Genomic DNA, 23,704 nt, shown 5'->3' with positions numbered 1-23,704 from the left:
GACACACTGCTGAGATATGCCAAGTTTTCAGCTAATATTTTACTGGTGCAAAAATGCTATTTTATGCCTGTCAGACTGTGTCATCTTTGGCCTTAGGTTCAGCTAAAGAAATGGGAGCATATGAGCACATTTTTGCGACAGGCTGATTCTGCCTAAGAATAAAATTTAAAATTGGTACTTTGCTAAGTTGCCTGTTATGTGTCGACACAACACTGATTCATCCCTTGAGTTTGATGCCCTTTTTGCACTTGAATGATTCATAAGTCAGTGTTAAGTGACTTAACAAACAAGAACATCCCTCTGAAAAATGCAAGAACTGGAAAATGAGTGAAAAATCAGCCAATGTGAAGAAAAACTTTGAAAGACCTCCAGAAAGCCTCGAGTACTATTGCTCAAGACCACTTTTCAAAAAATTACAAGAAGGTCTGACTGTTTATATGCAAAATATAAAGAAATGAGAGCCAGCTCAAGACTTTTGCACATCACTGTATATATTACAGAGACTAGTAAATGTTAACTCACCATTGTTCTCAACACTGGACTGAACAGAGCACAAGACGTTTTCCGTAATGGTCCATTGTCTGGATAAAGCCATAAAGGACATTATGTAACAGACACAATGCATATTTAACCAAAAGCTGCCACTAGATGATGGAGCTTGAAAAAAAAAAAGCTTAAGCTAAGTTTTAACTGTTGGTAAAACCAGATTTTGAGAACACTGTTCAGAGTACTCTGTCCTGTGATAAGCAGTTGTTCCAGCTGTTATTTGTTCCTCGAAAAGCCCGAAGCCAGTTTTTTTTATCACTAGTTGTGAGCATTCTTGCAAATATTCGACTGTAGCACAGCCCTGGCAAATCAGTGTGTTTCTGGGGCTCAGTGTCAACATAATTTTGCATCCAGAGTTAATTCTGGTGGCAGTGCCTTAATTTAAAACAGAACATGTTAGATAGAAAATCAGTTATACAGTACTGCTATGTTGGATCTTTATATTAGAGCTGGCCTTAAAGCTGCAATATATTTATGTCAAAGATGGAGGAAATTACTGTAATAATGAATCCACAAAGAAGGGTTTACATCCCACTAACTGCTCTCATGAGCCTTATTTCCAGAAGGAGCTCAAATCACAAACCAAGAAAAAGAGAATAAAATAAAAACCTGTCAAGAATAATCAACAGATTTTTATCTTTCTTTGTGTAATTCAGGGAAAGCGAAAAACAGTGTGTGCATGTTTGAAACAGCTAGCATCTGATTTTTGTCCAAAGGTTCAAACTGCCAGGATTTACCCAAATGATATCCTGTTACTCTTTTGGCTTTAACTTCCAAGCTTGACTGGAAGCACATATGGCCTTCTCAGCACTTATTCTTGGTTTTAGTTAAAAAGCAAAAAGTGCCACAAGCAATCTAAACATCCTGTAGATGTTTCTTGAACTCATGTTTTAAAAATCACGCATCTCAAGAAAAGTTCATGAGAATATGTGTTATTTTCATCATAAGCCTGAGCAAGAGCAAATAGACCACAGTAAAGACAGAGAAAGATATTATTCAGAGCACAAGTTCGTCAATAGTACTGAAGTTATTGTCAATATACAATTATGTAAAAACCAAGAAACAAATCTTCTCAATTTTAGTTGACTATATCTGATTATAGCAAAATTTTGCTGAGAACTTTAGACAGTATGGGACCTTTAAGAAAATGCCTACAATAATTCACACTCTTCTGTTTAGTTAAATAAACGTCAGGGTTTGGCTATGACAGCCTTACTGCTGATGGTGGCTAATGTTAGCGTTAAGCAGCAGCAGGAGCTGAAAGCCAATGCAGCTAATGTAAAAGAGCCAAAAACGGTGAGTGGTAACATCAGGCTAGTGCCAAAGGAGAGTCAAATTAGACAGAATAAAATCCCCACGTTTACTACACGAATAAAACTGTTTACAGCTTGGTAAATAAATATAAATATAAAAGCATCATATCCATATATTTAGCTTCTCAAGATCCAGATTTTCTGGAGGTCTTTCAAAACTTTTCTTTGGACATTGGCTTCTTTCTTACTTATTTTCAGTCATTTCAGACGAATGTTTTCTCTGTTAAGCCACTTAACACTGATCTTTGAATTGAAGCATTAAAATGCACCTAACTCAAGGGATGAGCGAGTGTTGTGTGTATGCAAAATGGACAACTTAGCAAAGGACCAATTTAAAGTTCTATCTTTTGACACTTTATTGCGGTCAGCCTGTTTGTTCCAGTTTCTTTAATAGAAACTATGAAAACAGCCAATGATAACACATGGCCTCCCCAAAACCTGGACATCAGCATTATTCAAGCAGTATGGGATCATCGTGATAGAGAATGTCTCAAATGGCAGCTAACATCCAAAAGAAGCGGTTTGAATGTCCTTCAAAAAGCCTGGAGAGCTATTCTCAAAGACTACTTAAAGATATTACAAGAAAACTGCTTAAGAGAGTTCAGGCTGTGTTGACGAATAAAGGGGATTAAACCCAATAAGAACTTTGAAGCTCATTAAAATTGTACAAACAGTGTTTGCCTTGTATACTGTATTTTCATGTATGTTTGCATGTTTCAGTAATTCAGTGAACCCGTTTCCCATTTTCCTAGTAAAATATAAAGAAATGAGGGGAGACTAAAGATTTTTTTGCACTGTGCTGTACTCTTGAATATCATTGCATCTGGGTCTCAGGAGCTTGAGATGACCTGGATGACTGAGAATCTACACAGACATCATTGAATCTGGTAAATTAATGTATAAGTAGTTGACCACTGAGTTTCTCAAGTACATAGTTTTATGCTAAGTTAGCATCCTATTTAATCACAGTGAACTACTGATGCCCCATGCTAACCCAGCTAGGTTGCCAATGTTAGCATTAGCTGATGTACACTCTCCTTGAAATATGGTCCCAAGCAGCTTAAAAAAACAAAACAAAACAAAAAGAAATTGGGAAAAAAAAAAGGAACCTGTAGCCTAATAACTTTTTGCCTAATAGCCTGAATTAGTGGCTAACCTTGGCTTGAGCTCACCAAAAGCAAATGTCAGTGGCTAGCTGGTGAACACAGAATGTAGCAGTGATATTTCTTCAGAATTATCAGAACTCTGAGTTTGTCACATTACGTTTAAAGGTGATAATATGCTAATGTTATATTGATGTGTTTCCTTAGCCACTTATTGGAAAGTCATACCAGTTAACTGCAGGTTTAAACAGGCTCTTGGTATGCAAGAGACATTCCATAATTTTCTGACATCTCTGTAGGTATCAAACATAAATGTATGACACGTAGAAAAATGACCTCAGCGGCCTGAAGAGACAAACTTATTGATGATATCTTTGAATTCAACTTTAACTCCAGCTCAAGAGAAAATTCAGTAATTTTACTCTTGAATTACTTAATCTGAATAAGACTTGATAACTTGCACTCTTACTGATCAAACATTTACGCAGACTTTATATTTGGTATAGTGAAACTGCTTTGTCAAATGTAGCTACTTTGTAATGGGCGTGACATCGTTAACTCAGCCGGTAGCTCCATTATTTGTCGCCACAGTGGCTGCAGGAGCCATCCAGAGCACCTCTCACGCAACAAAGCATCCCACTCAGCCCCATGCTGGAGTTTTCAGTCAAATCTTTTTCATTCTCTTTCCCTGTTTCTAATTTCAAGCATCTCTTTTCTTGCGCGAGTGTGAAATTCCCCGAAGGTTTGGCAGAATTCGTGACATTTCTCCCATCAGACATCTGCTCCGGCTTTCCTCTGCAGTTTCATCTGGCAGGAGATTTGAGCATTGTTCCTGCTTTGTTCCCACTGCTGGGAGAGAAAAGTCAGGCAGTGCAGCCACTCTCTGATTGCTCTCATCCAAAACAATTTACAGTGAGTCTAATGGCACAAAATACCTCTGTACCAGGCATCACAAATAACGTTTTTTATGTCCTGATATTGCAAGTGCTTTGAATTATGTTTTTCTTGTAGGCACAAATATGAGATATTAAAGTAATTTTAAAAAAGATTTAAAAAAGATTAGTGAGTACAGGAATATTTGTATTAGGCAAATTTGTATTGGAGGAAACATGGAAAGGCCATAGAAACGTTGCAGCTTGGTATGTGTTTAGGAGTGTGCCAGATACAATGTTTCCTCCTCGAATGCCAACGGAAAAATCATGAATAATTAAAAAGCTTATGAGGCTTTAATACTGGCAGCCATGAATGTCTAATGGTATTTGATTTTGACTGAAGTTACAACTGCTGTGGTTGTAGTTTGTTTGGAATAAACAGGAGAAGAAGTTAGTGTGAGTTGTTTGAGCCTCTCAAGGAAAGAGGAGAGGGCCTATTACAGTCTCAATGCTTCTCTGGGTGTCAGCAAGGAGTGAATGACTGCATAGAGCTTTGTTGATTTTGGGCACCAATAAGCTTACTGCCTCAACAGGCACTTTCAGAGTAAGTCACAAGGTGGGATGTAAAACTCATTTGCATGGAACCTAAATAAGAAGCACTTAGACACGTTTGTATTAGCGACATCAGCTGTTTCTTATTTTGCTTTTTACATGCACACAGGTATCCAAAACTTACTGTACAAATCTAAATCACCAATAACTTGTGCATATATTATGACAATGTTTATAATTTTGAATGATACTGGTTCAAAAGGCCCATAATATTAAAGACAGCCAGTGAGAAACTTCAGACCAAATGTGAAGCAGTGTTTTTGTGTGGCGCAGTTCCAAACAAAGTTTATGCAAAGAAAAACTGCTGCAAACTGAAATGTGATATAATACAGAAAAAAAAAAGTTCCTCAGAATGTGCTTTGAGTTACCCCCTATTTTCTGGATCCCGAACCTCTAAAATGTGAAAGACTCATACAATTTTTTTTCTTGGTGCAGACTGCATGAAAATATAGTCACAATGAGGGCAGGTCAGCTAAGTGCTCAATTACACAGGACTAGAGACCAGTTATCAAGCCCCTGGCAGCCTCTAGTCAGTAAGGAACAATGTGTATTCCCCAACCAGTTGGCAAGTGGTTGCTGGAGTTTGTATGCTGTTAGGTTAAATTGGTCACAAAGACAGTGCTTGACCAAAAACATCATTGAGATTGCTTTGGTCAATAGCAAGCAGTTGTTCAGCACCACCTCCATTCGGTAGCGAGTGCCCCCCCACCCCCCCCCCCCACACACACACACACACACTCCCCCCTGGTTGTATGATCACGCTGCGGTCCACAGTTGCCATGGAAGGGGCCAACTTGCCATTTCGTCTCTAAGTTGTGGTGAGACTTTAAAAAGTGCAATGCAAACCAGGAATGGAGGTCGTTCGCCTTCAAAATAAAAGAACAAGGTTTACTTTGAAGGTGGACATTCTATGCTTCCAGTTTGTGTTGCAGTTTCACTATCACATGTCAAGTAGTCTGGGGCTGCTTGGCTTTAGGACCTGGATGACTTCTGCTCTGTACCAGAAAATCCAGAAGGAGAATGTCCGTCATCAGTTCGTGTCCTGAAGCTCAAGCACACTTGGGTTATGCAACAGGACAATGATCAGAAACACACCAGCAAGTCCACCTCTGAATGGCTAAAACAACAAAACAAAATAAGGGTTTGGAGTGGCCTGGTTAAAATCTGGACTACAATCAGATTGAAATGTTTTGGCGTGACCCTTAAACAGGCCGTTCATGCTCGAAAACCCTTGAAATACTTGACTGCAGTTCTCGCTGGCAATGGTGGCACAACAGGTTTTTAGGATTAGGGGGCAATTATTTTTCACACAGGGCTAAAAAGAAACCAGCATTTTGTATTTACTCGGATTATCTTTGCCTAATATTAAAATTTGTTTGATGATCTGAAACATTTCAGTGGGACAAATATGCAATAACTAAGAAATCAGGAAGGGGGCAAATACTTTTTTGTGGCACTGTACCTCTTTGTAAAAAATTTAATGTGAACTGACAGCAACCTCCAGCAACTATTTGCCAAACGGTCGCAGAATAGTTTTCCCTACCAACCAATGGCTACTTGTCTCTAGGCCTGGAGCTTTAGCAATCAACCTCCAGCAACCACTCGTAACTTGTCAGTTAATAAGCATTTTTCCCCTGCAACTTGTGGTTGCCAGATGGTGCAGGTGCCTAGGCATGTATGACTGAGGCCTAAAGTAAGGAGCCCGGAAGCACAACCAGATTCAGCTTGATGCACAAATTGTATCACTCAGCCGAAGCCTGCACTGGTGTTTCAGAAGTTCTCTCCACTGTCAGTGCAAACTGTGAGCAATGCAACACAACTGATCTATAATTCAGTTTGGCATCACTTTCTGCCATCCTATTTAAAGTGGAGCAAGAGCACTGAAGCCTGGCACACATTTGAGTGGATGCTCCCCGAGGTAGGCCCTCCCTGAAGCTCATCCTGCTTTAAATATATTTTTTAATAAAACAAGGACCACATTTTACAAAATGAACACTTCATGCTGTATTTTAATGGTCTTGAAAGTAACAATGAGCACCACAAAGGAAAATTGTCAGAGAAGTGTTTTCTGAGGTCAGATTAAAAGAGCTAAAGGTTGTAGTCCCGTAGACTTTGGTGCAATAGCACTTCTTTTTGCAACCCAGCTGGCTCTTAGAGGTTCAAGATGTCCATCCTTTATATACAGTCTCTGGCAGTGGTTCTCAAACTTGATCTGGAATGCTCTGCTTCAAAAACTGGAATAAGTTCATGCCTCACAGTTTTTATCAATCATTACCAATAAAAAAACTTGAATTTTTATTAAATCCAGACACAGAAACTCTTTATATACAGATGAATCATATGCATCAGCCCAAAAACAATACAGATGAGTTAAAGTAATGAGTCGTGTGCATTGTGCATGCCTGCTTTTAATCCTAATAATCATAGTAATCCATCACATTTAAAGTTGATTTTACATTTGTCAGAGTTCTGATGGTGTCATCATACTGTGAAAAGCATTTGCTAAGTTAGAAAACATGGCCAGTCACTGTGTGATGTCGATGAAAATCACTGACAACCACTTTTGCCTCGGTCCGCATTTTTACGTAATGCAAGAAGCTTCCATATGGTCGTTTTCATGAAGTCTGTTTACATATCGTTTTATCTTCTGGGTTCTTGCAGCAGAACTTGAGAATGCAATGCCTGTCAGAAAAAAATTAAACAAAAGGAAAAGACATTAAAAGATCTAAAAATACGCTTTGGTATTGGCAGGTAATAGCTATTATAAAGCACCCCCCCCTAACTGCCAATAAGTTTCATCTGTCCTCTTTCAGAAGGAGGAAATAGGGCGAGAGTGGGTCTGTGATAGCTGCTGATACGTATAATGAGTTTTATGGGTCTACAGTTTATTATCTGTTAGTGTCTCCAGCTGGCTCCTGCAGCTGGCTTTACAGGCGAGAGGAGAGATAATGCTTTTTCCATCCCAAAAGCGCTCATAAATCTCTTCCTATCAAATAGAGGATTTTATGTCAGCAGTCATACAGGTCGATGTTCATTTAACAAAAAAAAAAGTGAAAAGTTTATGCACTTAAAGAGGCGTAAAAAGCAATGTGATGACACTTTTCCTGGTATGTTAGGTCAGTATTTCTACTGAAAAGGAAGATGTTTTTGTCCATTTAGTTTATATGTGATTTGTAGTCACATTCTGAGTACGTAATTACTCAGAAACATAATAGTATTGATCTTCCTGATTTCATAAATTATATATACTACACACATAGTAGTGGATCTAAGTACATGAATAGGAGTAAATCTGAGTTTTTTTAAAAGCTGCAATTCCCAATTTCACCAGGTGGGGGTAGTAAAGGACCATGAAGTTAAGCTCATCTTTCAGCAACAAGAGGGGCATGCGATTCAGCCCAGCCATTACAGAAAGGAGATAATTAGAGGTAATAACTTAAAAAAAAAAAAAAAAAAGAGAAAATAAGTTGGAGCATGTGTCCTTAAAGATGTGTAATGTATTGTTGTTCCGTGTCTTCCTGGATGCCATGAGGGAACTTGGCTCAGCTGTCGGACAGTTACTGTAACTTCCTTTTCTAAAGCTCCCAAACTCCAAACATTCACATCATTTACCTCACTTAACTTGAAGGAACGAACAAGCTGCGCAAAGCCAGATGACATGAGTGTCGGCCAAAAGCTTGTAGATGGGTTGAGGCCCGTCTTTTGAACTGAACTTTCATTCTGATTTGCTGTATACTTCTGTCTACTTAGCCCACTCGCCACACACATGCACAAGAACACACGCACAAGTTCCCTCAGAGCAGGAAGCCTGTTATTGAAATACACTCAAAGATCCACAGAAAGAAGCTCACGTACTACATGAAAAACATGATTTTGTTATAAAGGTGTTTTATATAACGGGTATATACAAGTTCTTATTTGTTTTGCATGTGCAATTAATGAAACTTCATTTAAAAAAATGCCTGTGACGCGAGGTCCTTAGAAAAGATATGATCTTGGCAGCAAGTATTTATTAAGATTTTCTCTATGTTTTATGTGATGAGCACAGCTGTCCTGTGAACCATGATTCTCCACGATCTTTGCATAAAAGCGGTGAAGCTTTTGGATCTGGTGCATTTCTGGGAGGATATCGGCTGCAGTGTTAAAAAAAACACAAGCACAAACTAGGAAATGTGAAAGGTCCAAACTGCATTTTTAACACATGCCCTGATGGCTATTATCAGTTGTAATCATTCCTGTAAGTGTGACTAGTAGGGACCCTCTTGTACTGCAGAAGCCACATTACCATCTATTCTAATTAGCACCAAACAGAAGGTAACTCGGGTTATGAAAGAGACTTCTGGCGGTTTTGTAAACAAGTGCATGTAAAATCTCTCTTGGAGTCATCCTGGTAACCCCAAGACATGCGGTTCACTTTGGAAAAGGCTGTATTTAAATAAGACTTTATCTTCCCCAATAAAACAGCACCTTGTTCCTGTTATTACAGCTTAAAGTTAAGCATCTTCTAGCAGTTGTTGGAATAGGCGTATGCAGAATGTGTGCTGCTGTGGTGTGACCTTTAGCAGGGTGCCAACATCTGCCCCTTTCAATCAGAAAAATAAATTTAACCAAGTATGAAAATTGCCTTGGATAAGACTAAAAATGGTCCAATCTGAATATACCCGTATAACTGTACCTGTAATTTCCCCATTGTGGGATCAATAAAGTATCATCATCATCATCATGTGGCCATATGTGTTTGTGCCACTGCCACCTACATTACCAAAATATAACTTCTCTGTCTTCACACACATACGAACTTGAGTGACTTGATTCTTAATCCACAGGGTTTAATATGATGTCGGTCTACTCTTTGCAGCTATTGCAGCTTCAACTCTTCTGGGAAGGCTCTCCACGAGGTTTAGGAGTGTTTCTGGGAATTTTTGACCATTCTTCTAGAAGCACATTTGTGAGGTCAGACACTGATGTTGGAGAGAAGGCCTGGCTCACAGTCTTTGCTCGAATTCATCACAAAGGTGTTCAATCAGGCTGAGGTCAGGACTCTGTGCAGGTCAGTCAAGTTTTTCCATCCCAAACTGGCTCATCCATGTCTTTATGGAGCTGCTTTGTGCACTGGTGTGCAGTCATGTTGGAACAGGAAGGAGCCATCCCCAAACTGTTCCCACAAAGTTGGGAGCATCAAATTGTCCCAAATATCTTGGTATGCTGAAGCATTAAGAGTTTCTTTCACTGGAACTAAGGGGCCGAGCCCAACTCCTGAAAAACACCCCCACACCATAACCCCCCCTCCACTGAATTTTACACTTGGCACGATGCAGTCAGACAGGTACCGTTCCCCTGGGATCCCAGACTCATCCATCAGATTGACAGATGGAGAAGTGTGATTTATCCCTCCAGAGAACACGTCTCCACTGCTCTAGAGCCCAGTTGTGGCGTGCTTTACACCACTGCATCCAATACTTTGCATTGGTGATGTGAGGCTTGGATGCAGCTGCTCGGCCATGGAAACCCATTCCATGAAGCTCTCTACACACTGTTCTTAAGTTAATCTGAAGGCCACATGAAGGTTGGAGGTCTGTAGTGATTGACTGCAGAAAGTTGGTGACCTCTGTGCACTATGACCCTCAGCATCCACTGACCCCACTCTGTGGGCCTACCACTTCATGGCTGAGTTGTTGTAGTTCTCAGTTGCTTCCACTTTGTTATAATTCCACTAACAGCTGACTGTGGAATATTTAGTGGTGAGGAAATTTCATGACTGGACTTGTTGCATCGTATCACACTACCACGCTGGAATTCACTGAGCTCCTGAGAGCGACCCATTCTTTCACTAATGTTTGTAGAAGCAGTCTGCATGCAGAGGTGCTTGGTTTATACACCTGTGGAGATGGAAGTGATTGGAACACCTGAATTCAGTGATTTGGATGGGTGAGTGAATACTTTTGGCAATATAGTGTATCTCCCATTAAGATGTGTTGCTCTTTTAAAGAAGAAACCCTTCTCGATGACTTGCTGATTTAAACCAACACTGTTATCATGGTGTAACCACAACTGCATAGCTCTGGTGACTAAACTGAACTAAACAATGAGTGAAAGTAAACAGCAAGTCAAAATGAAACTTCAGTTCAAACGATGAGTCTCAAATACGAGTCTGTGGACTTACTGCAGGTCACGTTCACCCCCTCCTACACTACACTTTCTTTGATAGAAAGCAGCTGCAATGAAAACTGTTCACTGTGAGGTTTGTGAAATATCCAAAGTAAAAAGAACATTATCTCTGGAAATTTCTGAAAAATGCATTCCCTATCTATACCAACAACATACTCTATTGTCCTGGGGTGTGAGCAGAAACCCTCAAAGACATCTCAGTTTTACATAAACCCCGACTATCTGCTGTCTGACCCTGCGAGCATCTCTTTCTGTATTGCTTTTACCGCTCACCATCCTGTTCTCTCCATCTACAGTATTTACTCCTCTCATACACTCGACCACCATCAGGATCTGCCCTCGTCAGTTACTGTGCATGATCTCAGGCATTATCAGCCAGCACCACTTGCTGCTTGTTAATGATGTCATCATTAGGTCCCAGTGGGGACGTTGAGGTCAGCCGAGGAATGATAAAGGGCCCTAATTTGAACACCAGAATCATGTTAACCCCCAAATTGGCAGCACAAACACGATGTGTGTGTTTCTGGAGGAAGTCGGTCCTAGGAGACTTGGCGGCGGTACCGTACGCTGTTCCAAGAGTCTGGGTTTCTGTGGCTGAGAAAATGAAGATGGGTACAAATTGGGAAACTATAAGGAAAATAATAATACCACTGAGAAGAAATGAGAGAATACACCAAACATATTATGTTGCTGACAGGGAAGTCATGTCAATCAAATAGTGTAGCTTCTTTAAATGTTCTGTTTGAGGTAATGTAGGCTAGCTTCTTCTCTGTGTCTTTTCCACAACCAGTGCTGATGGGTAATACAATGCTTCAAGTATACTGCAACAGCATACTGAGCATGACTGCAAAAACGTGTGAGCTGAACACAAACCTTTAGGTGCTTTCAAGTTTGGCTGTAGATGTAGCTGCTAAGTTCCTTGCTATGCTAGGCCATGCTAAGCGCGTCATAGGCACAGAAGAGCATTATGTCCTACTCACACCAGGTGTAAAAAAGAAACAAACTTGCAGCCCACTAAAGAAGAAAAGTTGTCTAATATTGTGCACAGGTGTACTGTTGCCATTGTATTCAGGTAGCTAGGGAGCGGGGAAGCCCAGGCCTGAGCTAATGACTACTGTTGATCAGCTGTTTGCCCGAGTCAGCACGTAATCTCCCTCAGCCAGAGCAGGTGATTGACACTTCAGCACCTTTCCTCCGACCCCCACACCTCACACCCACTACTCCAGCCCCTCCAGGTGTGTGACATAGGCTCAATTTAATACTGTGTCTGTGTGTGTGTGTGGAGATAGAAGACCTTTGCAGCTGTGGTGTCACTGACATCAGCACTGCATCCTTTGGAAGACCTCTTTAATTAGTCCTCGCTGCTCTGTCATCACATGCTTCTGTTCCTCCAAGCAGCTGGCACACTCACAGAAGGAGCTCCTGCCCCACACAGGTGCCTGAAGCAGAGAAAAGTATTGTGGCAACCCTCTGGCAAACAGGTCAAGACACAACTCAAGACAACAAACACTCCAAGATGAAAAGTTAATGGCAGCTGCTTAAATGTTACAGTAACAGTATAAAATCCACTGCTTTTGTTTTCTCTTTTATTAGTGTGTACTTATTTTAACCTCAAGTCATTACTTCTCTTAAAATTAAAAACACCCTTAGGGGGATCATAAATAAATGCACAAGGTGCAAAAGTAAACTATATTTAAGATGCAACAAAAAGTTAAAGTATGAAAAGAAATCACTCTTTTACAGCAAGATTCGGATGTAATTTTTAAATAACACGTGCTAAAAGCTAGCTTTTACACAAAGACAAAACAAAACAGAAAAACACCAAAAGCTAAAGCGTAGCTAAGGAGTGGAAGCCAATGACCCCCCCGGCAACCTTTGGTCGCATATTCCCCAACCAAGCAACAAGTGCTTGCTGGAGTTTGCTGGCAGTCGCAGGTTGCAAAGAGGGAACTTTTTGTGTTAAGCAGCAACCGAAGGAACCACAAGGAGATTTTCGTCTGAGCACCGTTCACCAGTTTCACATAGCAACGGCAAGCAACCTCCCATTACCACTCACTAACTGGTCGGGGAAAGACTGGTGGTTGCCAGGCAGTTGTGGACTGGTCTGCAGGCCTGTGTGAGGCCTAGACGTGGGGCCTACAGAGACAGATGTTATAAGAAATGAGATGCTATAAGAAAGAATAAATATTGGATTTGCATTTGTCTGGTGGCAAGTAAATCATTAATGATCTTAATTTGTGCAGGATGTTTAAATAATTCAATTCAATTCACTTTTATTTATATAGCTCCAAATCACAACAAGCATTCGCCTCAAGGCACTTTATATTGTAGGTAAAGACCCTACAATAATACAGAGAAAACCCAACAGTCAAAACGACCCCCTATGAGCAGCACTTGGTGACAGTGGGAAGGAAAAACTCCCTTTTAACATGAAGAAACCTCCAGCAGAACCAGGCTCAGGGAGGGGCAGTCATCTGCTGCGACCGGTTGGGGGTGAGGGGAGAGAGAGGACAAAAGACATGCTGTGGAAGAGAGCCAGAGATTAATAATAACTAATGATTAAAAGCAGAGTGGGGTATAAACAGAGTAAAAAGAGGTGAATGAAAAGAAACACTCATTGCATCATAGGAACCCCCCAGCAGCCTAGGCCTATAGCAGCATAACTAAGGGGGAAGGTTCAGGGTCACCTGATCCAGCCCTAACTATAAGCTTGATCATAAAGGAAAGTTTTAAATCTAATCTTAAAAATAGAGAGGGTGTCTGTCTCCTGAATCCAAGCTGGGAGCTGGTTCCACAGAAGAGGGGCCTGAAAGCTGAAGGCTCTGCCTCCCATTCTACTCTTAAGTATCCTAGGAACCACAAGTAAGCCAGCAGTCTGAGAGCGAAGTGCTCTGTTGGGGGTGATATGGTACTATGAGGTCTTTGAGATAAGATGGGGCCTGATTATTGAAGACCTTGTAGGTGAGGAGAAGGATTTTAAATTCTATTCTAGATTTAACAGGGAGCCAATGAAGAGAAGCCAATATGGGAGAAATCTGCTCTCTCTAGGCAGCAGTTTATTTAAACAACCACTATATAAACTTTTAAAGTTGTTAATATATCAGCATTGCATTTACAGTGTGTCCCACTCTGTCCTAGTAGCCCAAAAAAACTGCACAGATGTGCACACATACTTCTGAAATACCTACTGTCCAAAACCCATGATTAAGTTTGGTGTAATTTCACAATTACCTTTTACATGAGCTTACTGGAAACCCACACATGGGCTAACATTAGCTTTTTTTTTTTTTTTTTTAACTATACAGGGCAGGCAACAGGGTGGGAATCATACATACCAAACTGTGAGTTTGAGGGCTTGATTGTGTACAAACTTTAGTTTTTATTCTTTACTTAGGAGATCCAAAAAGTTGTGGCAAATTTTCAAAATGATCAACAGGACAGTTAGGAAATAATTTGAATTTAGATATTAATAATGACTCTATAACAATCAGGTTGACACTTTTGGAGAGGACAGTCAGGAATTCTCCTAAGCCAGCATTTAGCAGCCACTGGCGGCACTTCAGTGCGTGTGCTTTGGCTCCAGCCTCAAACTGCGGTAGTAGTTACCACTTAATCTAAACTAACCTAAACTCTGTGCAGAAGCTGCTTGGGTTAAAGCCAGCTGGTAATACATCAGTGGATGACTAACCTGGCAGGACGCTGACTGCAGCAGCTGGAAGTGATTCAGCAGCGCGGAGCCATTAAAAATCGGTTTGAGCTATCTGAACCACACGGACCGACTGTTCTGGGCAGCGGGCTCTCTGCTGGCCAAATGGTTTCAAGATTACGAGCGTCACAGCACAAATCTCGGTGAAAGAGAGAATTTGGCTGTTTTATCCCAGGACCAAACGTAGTCTTTATTACTGAATAATGTTTAATACACTCACATGACATTGGCTATGAAGACAGCAGGAATGCTTCTGTCTTTGTGGTTATTCTGCTGAGTGGATTAGACACAATATGAAATGTAATGTAAAATAATGCACGGGGATTAAGTACATTCAACATCCCCGCCAATACATCTTTTTTTCTAATAAAGGTTACAAATGCATCTGTCAGAAGAGTAGCTGTATAAAGGCAGAAATTACTGCCTATTGCTAATTTCCCTGTAATTACAGACTCGGCTCCGGCTCTAAAATTCACAGATTATCCTGAAGGAAAAAAAAAACATAGCTGTCAGAGTGTAAAAGAGGGACTTTCCCAGGTTTAATTCCACTGAAAAAGTTTCAACAGAGAGAGGCAGACATACAAAGAAGAGCTAAATTTAGACCACTGTTTGTATGTGTTCTAGGATTGGGGCTGACAGTGATGTGAAAAAGATGTTAGGTCCATTTTTGGTACCTGCACCTTCCCTACTTGCACCATTGAATTTCAACATCTTAATGAGGTCCAGACTGGGACTGGGCTAGAAAAAAAAAAGCCAAAATTATGACATTTCATGCTGCGTTGAGTGCAGAGTGAGAAGGCTGAACAGTGAGAAAGGAGAGACTTTCTTGCTACCCTCACTGACACCGCTGCCCTTCCTCTCACGGCTGTGTTGACTTACCTTAGAGGTGACTTGTGAAATTGAGAGGTGTCCTTTGACATCCATCTGGAGCTGCTTGCCCCAACATGCAGCCACCTGTGACCTGCATGAACCTGCAGCTTGAGCCTGAGACAGAGGGCCAGCTGCTCCGTGTTCAGGTCAACATGCATGTAGGGACAGTTGCTGGTGACTAGTCTTCCTTATGGGTCATTCCATGAAAAATCAAGGAGTGTCTGTCACCTGACCCCCTCAGAATCAGATGCTTTTTCTATTTTCTTCATATGATAACTTCAGTGTATTTGCAGCCATGCAAAATTTTACCTTCATACTGGGAACATTTTTGGATTTACAGGCCCTGCCACTATTTTTTTAACAGAATTTTTCAGTTCTGCAAAATTTAATGTGGATGTCTCCTGTACTTAAGAAGTTATGTGGGCTCAAAAATGCTGAATTGTGAGGGGACCACTTTTTGGATTTGGTTGATTTTGCATACAATGACCCTGATGCCCATGCTGGTTCTGAATCGACACCCTTACAAAGATTTCCTGCAGTTTTGTCCTCTGACTTCAAGGTCGTAATATCAAATTTATTACTGCAAACTGACATTGCAGTAAACAAAAATGTACCTGTGAAAACTAGTAAAACAGATTTGAACTGGGTTAAATCTGAACGTTAATCTGTTTCTGTTATCATTTTGGCCTTTTGCGTAGGATTGACAGGTAGGTGGGAGGGTGATGAACACTTATTTTGGGGAGCATTTGGGGAGTGGGCAAGAGACTCATAAACTCCTAAAAGGACATTACGTAGTGGTGGAACATAATGCACTTAAAATAGAAAGGATAGGAATGGAAAGACAATTCTGAGCGTTGTTGTAGTGGACAAATTCCCTGGTGGTGATGCTACAGCATCCATACAGACTGAAAAACATCCACATTCTGAAGAATGGAGGAGAAAATTGTTGCTTGCTGTTGCGCATTTCACATTTATCTTTAACACTGAGCTGAAGAAACCCTGTGCAGGTGTTGCTACATTTTAATGTAAGACACGTCGTCATTATCCTTTGTGTATACATGTGAAATATTTAGCACCTCTGCATATATACCTTATGAAATTATAGTAAAAAAAAAAAGAATCAGGTTGCTTAACATTAATAGAAAGAACACTGATACAAGCAGATGATTACAGCATAGACAGCATGTGAATGTACAGACAATTAACTGTTTTTTTTTTTTTTATTGTTTAAAGTTCACAAACTACTTGGGATCAGGTCCAGATGTGGCTGTAACCCCTTGACCTTTTTTCCCTCTTTAACACTCCATCTTTTTTTTACCCAGTCAAAATACATTTATGCCTGTATCCATATCACACTCCAGTTTTTCAGAGTTGAGCTATCAGACATAATAACGCGCTGTACGTGTTAATCTCGCACTAAACCATTTTGCCTAAACTACTGTTAAAAATATATTGTGCAAAGTGAAATGACTGTGTGACTCCTCCGGTTGTTTAGTTTCAATGTGGCATCGTGCCTGTACGTGTACCACTGTGGCACATCAACCACTTGTAAATCTGCAATTAGATCTAAACTCATATAAGGGACCCCGCCCCCCCCCTCTCTTGCTTGACCATTTATGAAGAAATTAGCCTAATTACGCATAAATAGAAAATGGCTTTGGTGAATTTAGCTCATTCTGTTTGTCTAAATGAGGCTTGTTACAGCTTTACGTAAGCAGCACAGCGCTTACGCCTGATCCGTAACTTAAATGATGTTATCAGACACATGTGCTGCCCAGGTTTCAGTGTGCCGACATGAGCCTGGACCAATGAAAAGAGGTGGATGTAGAGTATGGAAGGTAAGGGCAGAGTAGAAAGTAATTTTCCTGGTCATCGCTCCATATTTAATAAAAGTCAGAAGAAGTCTTTTTGACTAATGGATGGGTTGGAAGCTGATTTTTGATCTTCGCTGTGGCAGGACGGCACGACAGCCCGATCAGATTGCTTGGCTAAAACTACCTACTGTATAATTACATGTGTATTATGACCAGTCGCCGGTCAGTCCTCGCCCAAGCATTGCTGCATATTCCACCTCCACGCCTTCTGTCTTTATGCTCCGTGGGCAAACATGCAGAAATCAGAACATGACATTTGCACAGCCCTCGGTCTCGAGCCATTATAAATAAAATTATGTCACGGTCAAGTGTGCGATATCTGATTCTGAGTAATGGTAAAAAATCCCCTCCTACGTATGCTAATGCTGTTTTTGCAGCCCCTGTTGGGAGAGACACTGCAGACATGCCAAGAAGTTCAGAGCTTGAGAAAGTGAGTGGGCGAGGCGAGTGGTTGATGCTTTCCCAGTAAAATATTGGATCATTATCTGAGATGACACTTAAAATGCATGCAGATTATATATTTTAATGTTACCGTTCTGCTCGGTTCCTTGCTGTACGTTCATCCAGAGGGAACACGATCTGGCCACAAGTGCAGGTCCCCAATGCCACTACACAAATGAAACACAAAATCTGGTTTAATTTGTGGGTCTGCCTGGATGAAAAACAATGCTTCAAAGATCCCACCGGAGTTTACTGAAAGGGTTGGTTTAGCTTGTGACATCATCCAAGAACACCTGTAGTGTCCATGTGCATCACTGCAACAAAGTGATTAAAAGTTAAACCACCTCAAAAAGTCTTTCACGGTGCATTAGATCACTTAAAAACAGCTAATGTTGACATTGTTTTTTGGTGTATCTTCACTGCAGGTAGGGTCAGGTGGTGTTTCAGTGTCTTGAACATTAGCAATAAATGCCACATCTTATTCATAATAACCAACCTGGTATTGCGAAGTGGTGTTTAAATGCAAATAGAAAGAAACTGGTGGCAATATTTCATTTTTTGCATTCAGTGAATGACTGCAAATAGTTCCGCCAACCAACTCCAAACAACCTCAGTCCAACTCAGACTGCAACCACTCTCAGGCAGATTGGTGAAGGTTTGCAAATGTCTAGTTTCTAAATGCAGAGTCTGTGTGTGCCGATGAGTGCTCATCTGTGAGGTGTCTCTTTGCTATGGGACACTCGACTCAGCTGGTTGCTAACTGGTTGTCTATTCCTGTGTAAATGCAAGGTTGCTGAGCACCTGCATCATTTTGCAGCAGCTACGTCACTATTTGTGGAGGAATTTCTGACTGACTCTGTCTGATTGTTGCTCTGTTGATGTCTTCACACAGCAAAGTTGCTTTGAACACTCTGTTTAACTGTGTTTATACCCCACTCTGCATTTAATCATTAGCTGTTATCAATCTCTGTCTCTCTTCCACAATGTTTCTTTTGTCCTGTCTCTCTCCCCTCAGCCCCAACCGGTCACAGCAGATGACTGAGCCTGGTTCTGCTGGAGGTTTTTTCTGTTAAAAGGGAGTTTTTCCTTCCCACTGTTGCCAAATGCTTGCTGATAGGGGGTTGTTTCTCTGTAATTATTGTAGAGTCTTTACCTTACATTATAAAGGGCCTTGAGGTGACTGCTTGTTGTGATTTGGCGCTATATAAATAAAACTGAATTGAACTGAACACAGCAACTGACCACAAGTATTTGCAGATGTGGTTCCGACCTTCGAAGCAACCCTTTCAGAGGCATCATATCATAAGGCAACATCATAACTGCACACGGTCACAATAACTTTGGTTGTGCTGCATTCCCCAAACACTTTTTTTACCTGCAGCATCACACTAACTACACACACTTTTACATCACTCAGCAGCTCTTAGAAGGATTTCCTTTACATCGAGTGTAGATATCCATGGACATCAGAGGTCCGTGGTTTATGAACACATAGGCTCACCTGAACCAGACATTCCAGCTCATTCTTTAGCTAGTAACGGTTAACTTACTATCATGAAATCAAGATGAAGCACACAGTAAGCAATCCCATCTAAACATTAGCATGTCAGCAATTATTGTAGACGTGTAAGTATGCTAATGTTAACTCTCAATTAAAAGCAAGACTTCTTAAATATAGTCTCACAGAGCGCCTGTCTCCTTTCCTTTCTGTTGGGGGAATTCATCCCCTATGTCTGAGGCCAGTAGTTTGCTAATGGGCAACAGCAGGAGTACTGTGAAGCATTAGCCACACCAAAATTTAAATGAACTTACTTTTTTCCCCTACAGCTAACTAGCATCACATTGTGCTTTTATTTACTCTCACCATCTTCTTTTTCTTTTGCCAGCTGCACATTAAAGTTCGTACTTCATATCTGGAGTCTGTAAAGGATTGTAGGAGATGAGATGAAAGCAAATCAAAACTTTATATGAAAAATACCCTTGTCTAATAGTGTAAAATTAACCAAGGGGGAGTTTCTCAGAGAGCAGGACCTAAGCGAAGGATCATATGAGGACAGAGGCTAGACAGAATGCTGAGGTTGATGATGCAATGGCATCTTGGTTTTTAAACCTTGAAGTCAGACATTTGGCCTCGGCCACTATTAACATTTGAAAGGTACCGCAAGAGATTCAGACAGTCTGTTCTGAGCAAATACGCCTGGAAGACGACAATATTTTGTCTTCTAGCTGCAGTATCAATAAAATAACAGAGTCAACATCCTTCTGGCTTCAGCGCTGGCCAGCGGATGTCTCATTGTGGTGTACACACATTCATGCAGGCATATGCACATAGGTGAACCCGACAGAACACACACACACACACACACACACACACACACACACACACACACACACACACACACACACACACACACACACACACACACACACACGCCACACACACACAACAATAACAGGACAACAGAGACTGTGACTTGTCTTTTCTAGGCAGAGGCAGAGACAGATGTTCCCGGGTTTCAGGTTTTTGCTGGAAGGTGATGAAGTTAAAGGGGGCATCCGGGACTATAAATCTAAAATATATCTCATCTTCTATTTTAGGTCAGCAACACTGAACAGTCTAACCACAGGAGATGAAAATATTTCTCTAAATGTGGCACACATCCTGAGCTGGAAGGAGGTAAGCCATCCCAAGACAAGCCAGTTTCAAGAAATCACTCTAAAGATTCAGCTACAGTGCTGTCCTCTTATTTAAACCCATACAAACTTGGTTTAGCATCATTTTAAATAGCCATGACTGAAAAAGTAATGTTTTCATTAGAAGAAACATTAGGTTATATTTACTAATCTGCTTTAAAAGGGCCATCTTCATTTATTTTTTTCCAAAGTAAGCCACATCCACATCAAAGTAGGGAACAAATTACTGAGAAAAAGACAAATTCAAAAATCTCTGAATGTGGATACTGAAACATTTTGTTCTCAGTGTCCTCAAAGAACAAATAAGTGGGTTTGTTAAAATGGAAAAACACTGCTAGGTGGATGTCAAAGGTTTCACATCCAGTGGCTCAGATATTGTTTAACTGCAAAGATAACCTGAGTAAATAAATAAATGCAGGTTTTAAATGATGATTTCATTTCACTAGCCGTATCCAGGCGTGATTACAGGCTTGGGTTACCCAGGTTATCTTTGTCTAATATTAACATTTGTTTGATGATCTGAAACATGTAAGTGTGACAGATATGCAAAACAAAACAAATCGGGAGGGGGCAAATACTGTACATGCAATATAGCTTTGAGCTTATGTTGCTTTAAGACAGCTGTCTACTGTGGCTAAAACAAACAAACAACAACAACAACAACAAAAATCAATGAGGTGAAAGATGTTAAATGCGGAGAACAGCATCATTAGACCCACAGGTAAAATGTATAGTAGGTGATTTATATGGCCATGTATGGACAGTGTAATCAGAGTTTGAAGACAAGATTGATATATTACATTTTAAGTTAAGAAGCATTTTCTTGCATTTGGATTTATAGGAACACTGTCTATGTTAGTAAAGTAAAATATACACTTTGTGCAGTTAAATAATATCTGAGCCACTGGAATAAAAAATCACTTTGACAAAGTGAGGCAGGCTAAAAGTTCTCAAAAAGCAACACATCGTGCCAGGATCTAAAGAAACAGCTGAGAACCAAAGTTACTGACGTCTATCAGTCAGAAAGGGTTACAAAGCCATTTCTAAGGCTTTGGGACTCCAGTGGACCACAGTGAGAGCCATTATCCACAAATGGACAAAACTTGGAACAGTGGTGAACCTTCCCAGGAGTGGTCGTCCTACCAAAATTACCCCAAGAGCGCATCAGCGACTCATCTAGGAGGTCACAGAAGAACCCAGAACAACATGTAAAGAACTGCAGGCCTCACTTTGGCTCAGTTAAGGTCAGAGTTCACGATTCAACAATAAAAGAGAGACTGGGCAAAAATGGGAGAGTTCAGAGTGAAAACCACTGCTGACCAAAAAGAACACGAAGAGTCGTCTCACATTTGCCAAAAAAATTCTTAATGATTCACAAGACTTTTGAGAAAATATTCTCTAGACTGACAAGACAAAAGCTGATTTTTTTGGAGTCCCGTTAAATCTGCCATAAAACTAAAAGCATTTCATTAAAAGAATATCATACCAACAGTCAAACATGGTGGTGGTGTGACCGTCTGGGGTTGCTTTGCTGCATCTGGATCTGGACGATTTGCAGACTTGCAGTAATTGATGGAACCTGAATTCTGCTTTGTACCAGAAAATCCTGAAGGAGAATGTCCGGACGACAGCTCATGCCCTAAAACTCAAGCACACTTGGGTCATGCAGCAGGACAATAATCCAAAGCACACCAGCAACTCCACCTCTGAATGGCTCATAAAAAGCAAAATGAAGATTTTTGGGGTGGCCTAGTTAAAGTCTGGACTTAAATCAGATTGAGATGATTTGGCATGACCATAAACAGGCAGTCCATGCTGGAAAACCTCCCCAATGCAGCTGAATTAAAACAATTCTGCAAAGAAGAGTGGGCCAAAATTCCTCCCCAGTGATGTGAAAGACTCATTGCAGGTATCAAATTCTTGATTGCAGTTCTTCCTGCCAAGGGTGGCACAACCACTTATTAGGTTTAGCAAGCCATTACTTTTTCACATAGGGTCAGGTTTGGATAGCTTTAATAAGTGAAATCACCTAAAAACTGCATTTTGTGTTTACTCTTTGTCTAATATTAAAATTTGATGATCTGAAAAATGTGAGCGTGACAAATATACAAAAAAAAGTAAGAAATCAGTAAGGTGGCAAAATCTTTTTTTTTTTTTTTTTTTTTTTTTACACACCAGCTATTCATTAGGCAAATTTATTCAACAGTTTGTTATCACAAATATCTAATCAGCCAATCACATGGCAATAATTCAGTACATTCAAGCATGTAGAAATGGTCAAGATGACCTGCTGAAAAGGAGTATCAGTACAGGGAAGAAAGTGATCAAGTGACTTTGAGTGTGACATGGTTGTTGGTGCCAGTCCTCTTGGGAGTTTCCTGCACAACCATCTACAGAGAATGGTCAAAAGAGAAAATATCCAGTGACCGGCAGTTCTCTGGGTGAAAATGTCTTGTTGAGATCAGAGGTCAGAAGAGAATGACTGGACTGCTTTGGGCTGATAGGAAGGCAACAGTTACTCAATGACAACCTACCACGGTATGCAAAAGAGTGTCTCTAAATTCACAACATGTGGACCAAAGAGTGACTGACTATTTGGTTTTTATTTTTGAGATTTTTGAGGGCCCCAACAGCCCAAATGTTGCACCCTGTCTATTGAAATCCCTTCTGTTTGGTATGATGTGCTAATATTGTATTTACAGCTTGTTCATGACCTGGTCTGTTCATGTTCTTTTAGTTTTCTTTGGTTCATCCCCAGAATCAAGTTGTGGCACTGCAAAGATATTTTCTTCATTATTACTTTTTGGGGTAGCATGTCAAAAAGGTTTACATTTTTCATAAATGTTACTACTTTTCTACTCCCACCTCTTAGTTTTCCCACATACAAGAAGCCAACGAGGCAGCAAGAAAGAAAACATGATGTCTGTTTTATGTTTCACACCTCATCATGTGGGTAATTCAATGTGAGTTCAGCTTAAGAAAAAAAGTGACACACAACTGCACTTGAAACTCATTTTTCATCAAAAAATGGTCACAATTGCCATGTTGATTCCATTAAATTTAAAGGAAGATTTATTAAATGACGCACAATGCTTCATCAATGACAAAGTAGTGAAAAAATGACAAAGAGCATACATAAACTATCCCACAGTGTGGCTCTTTCTTACATCCTCTTCAGCAGGGTTAAATGTTTCTAGACCACAGACCTCATCAGTCATTGATCACTTTCTCTTGTGAAAGTGACTCATTTATTTTCATCCAACAGTGTCGTCATTCATATTGGCTCCACGAATGCTGTAATGAGTGAATACCGACACACCAGAAACATATTGGTGCTCCTCAAAATCTCAAATATCTAAATTAGTCAATTTAAACATTGGTCAGCCATAAATTGATTTCTTTATTACACGTTTAATGTTTTACTGTCACAATATCGTCATGTAATGGTTGAATATCTGAGCATATTTCACTGGGGCTGTCACTCGGTCACTTCTGATTGGTGGTG

The sequence above is a fragment of the Archocentrus centrarchus genome, chromosome 19, assembly GCF_007364275.1.
Source record: "Archocentrus centrarchus isolate MPI-CPG fArcCen1 chromosome 19, fArcCen1, whole genome shotgun sequence".
In the NCBI taxonomy this organism is placed as follows: domain Eukaryota; kingdom Metazoa; phylum Chordata; class Actinopteri; order Cichliformes; family Cichlidae; genus Archocentrus; species Archocentrus centrarchus.
This window is presented reverse-complemented; position numbering follows the sequence as displayed.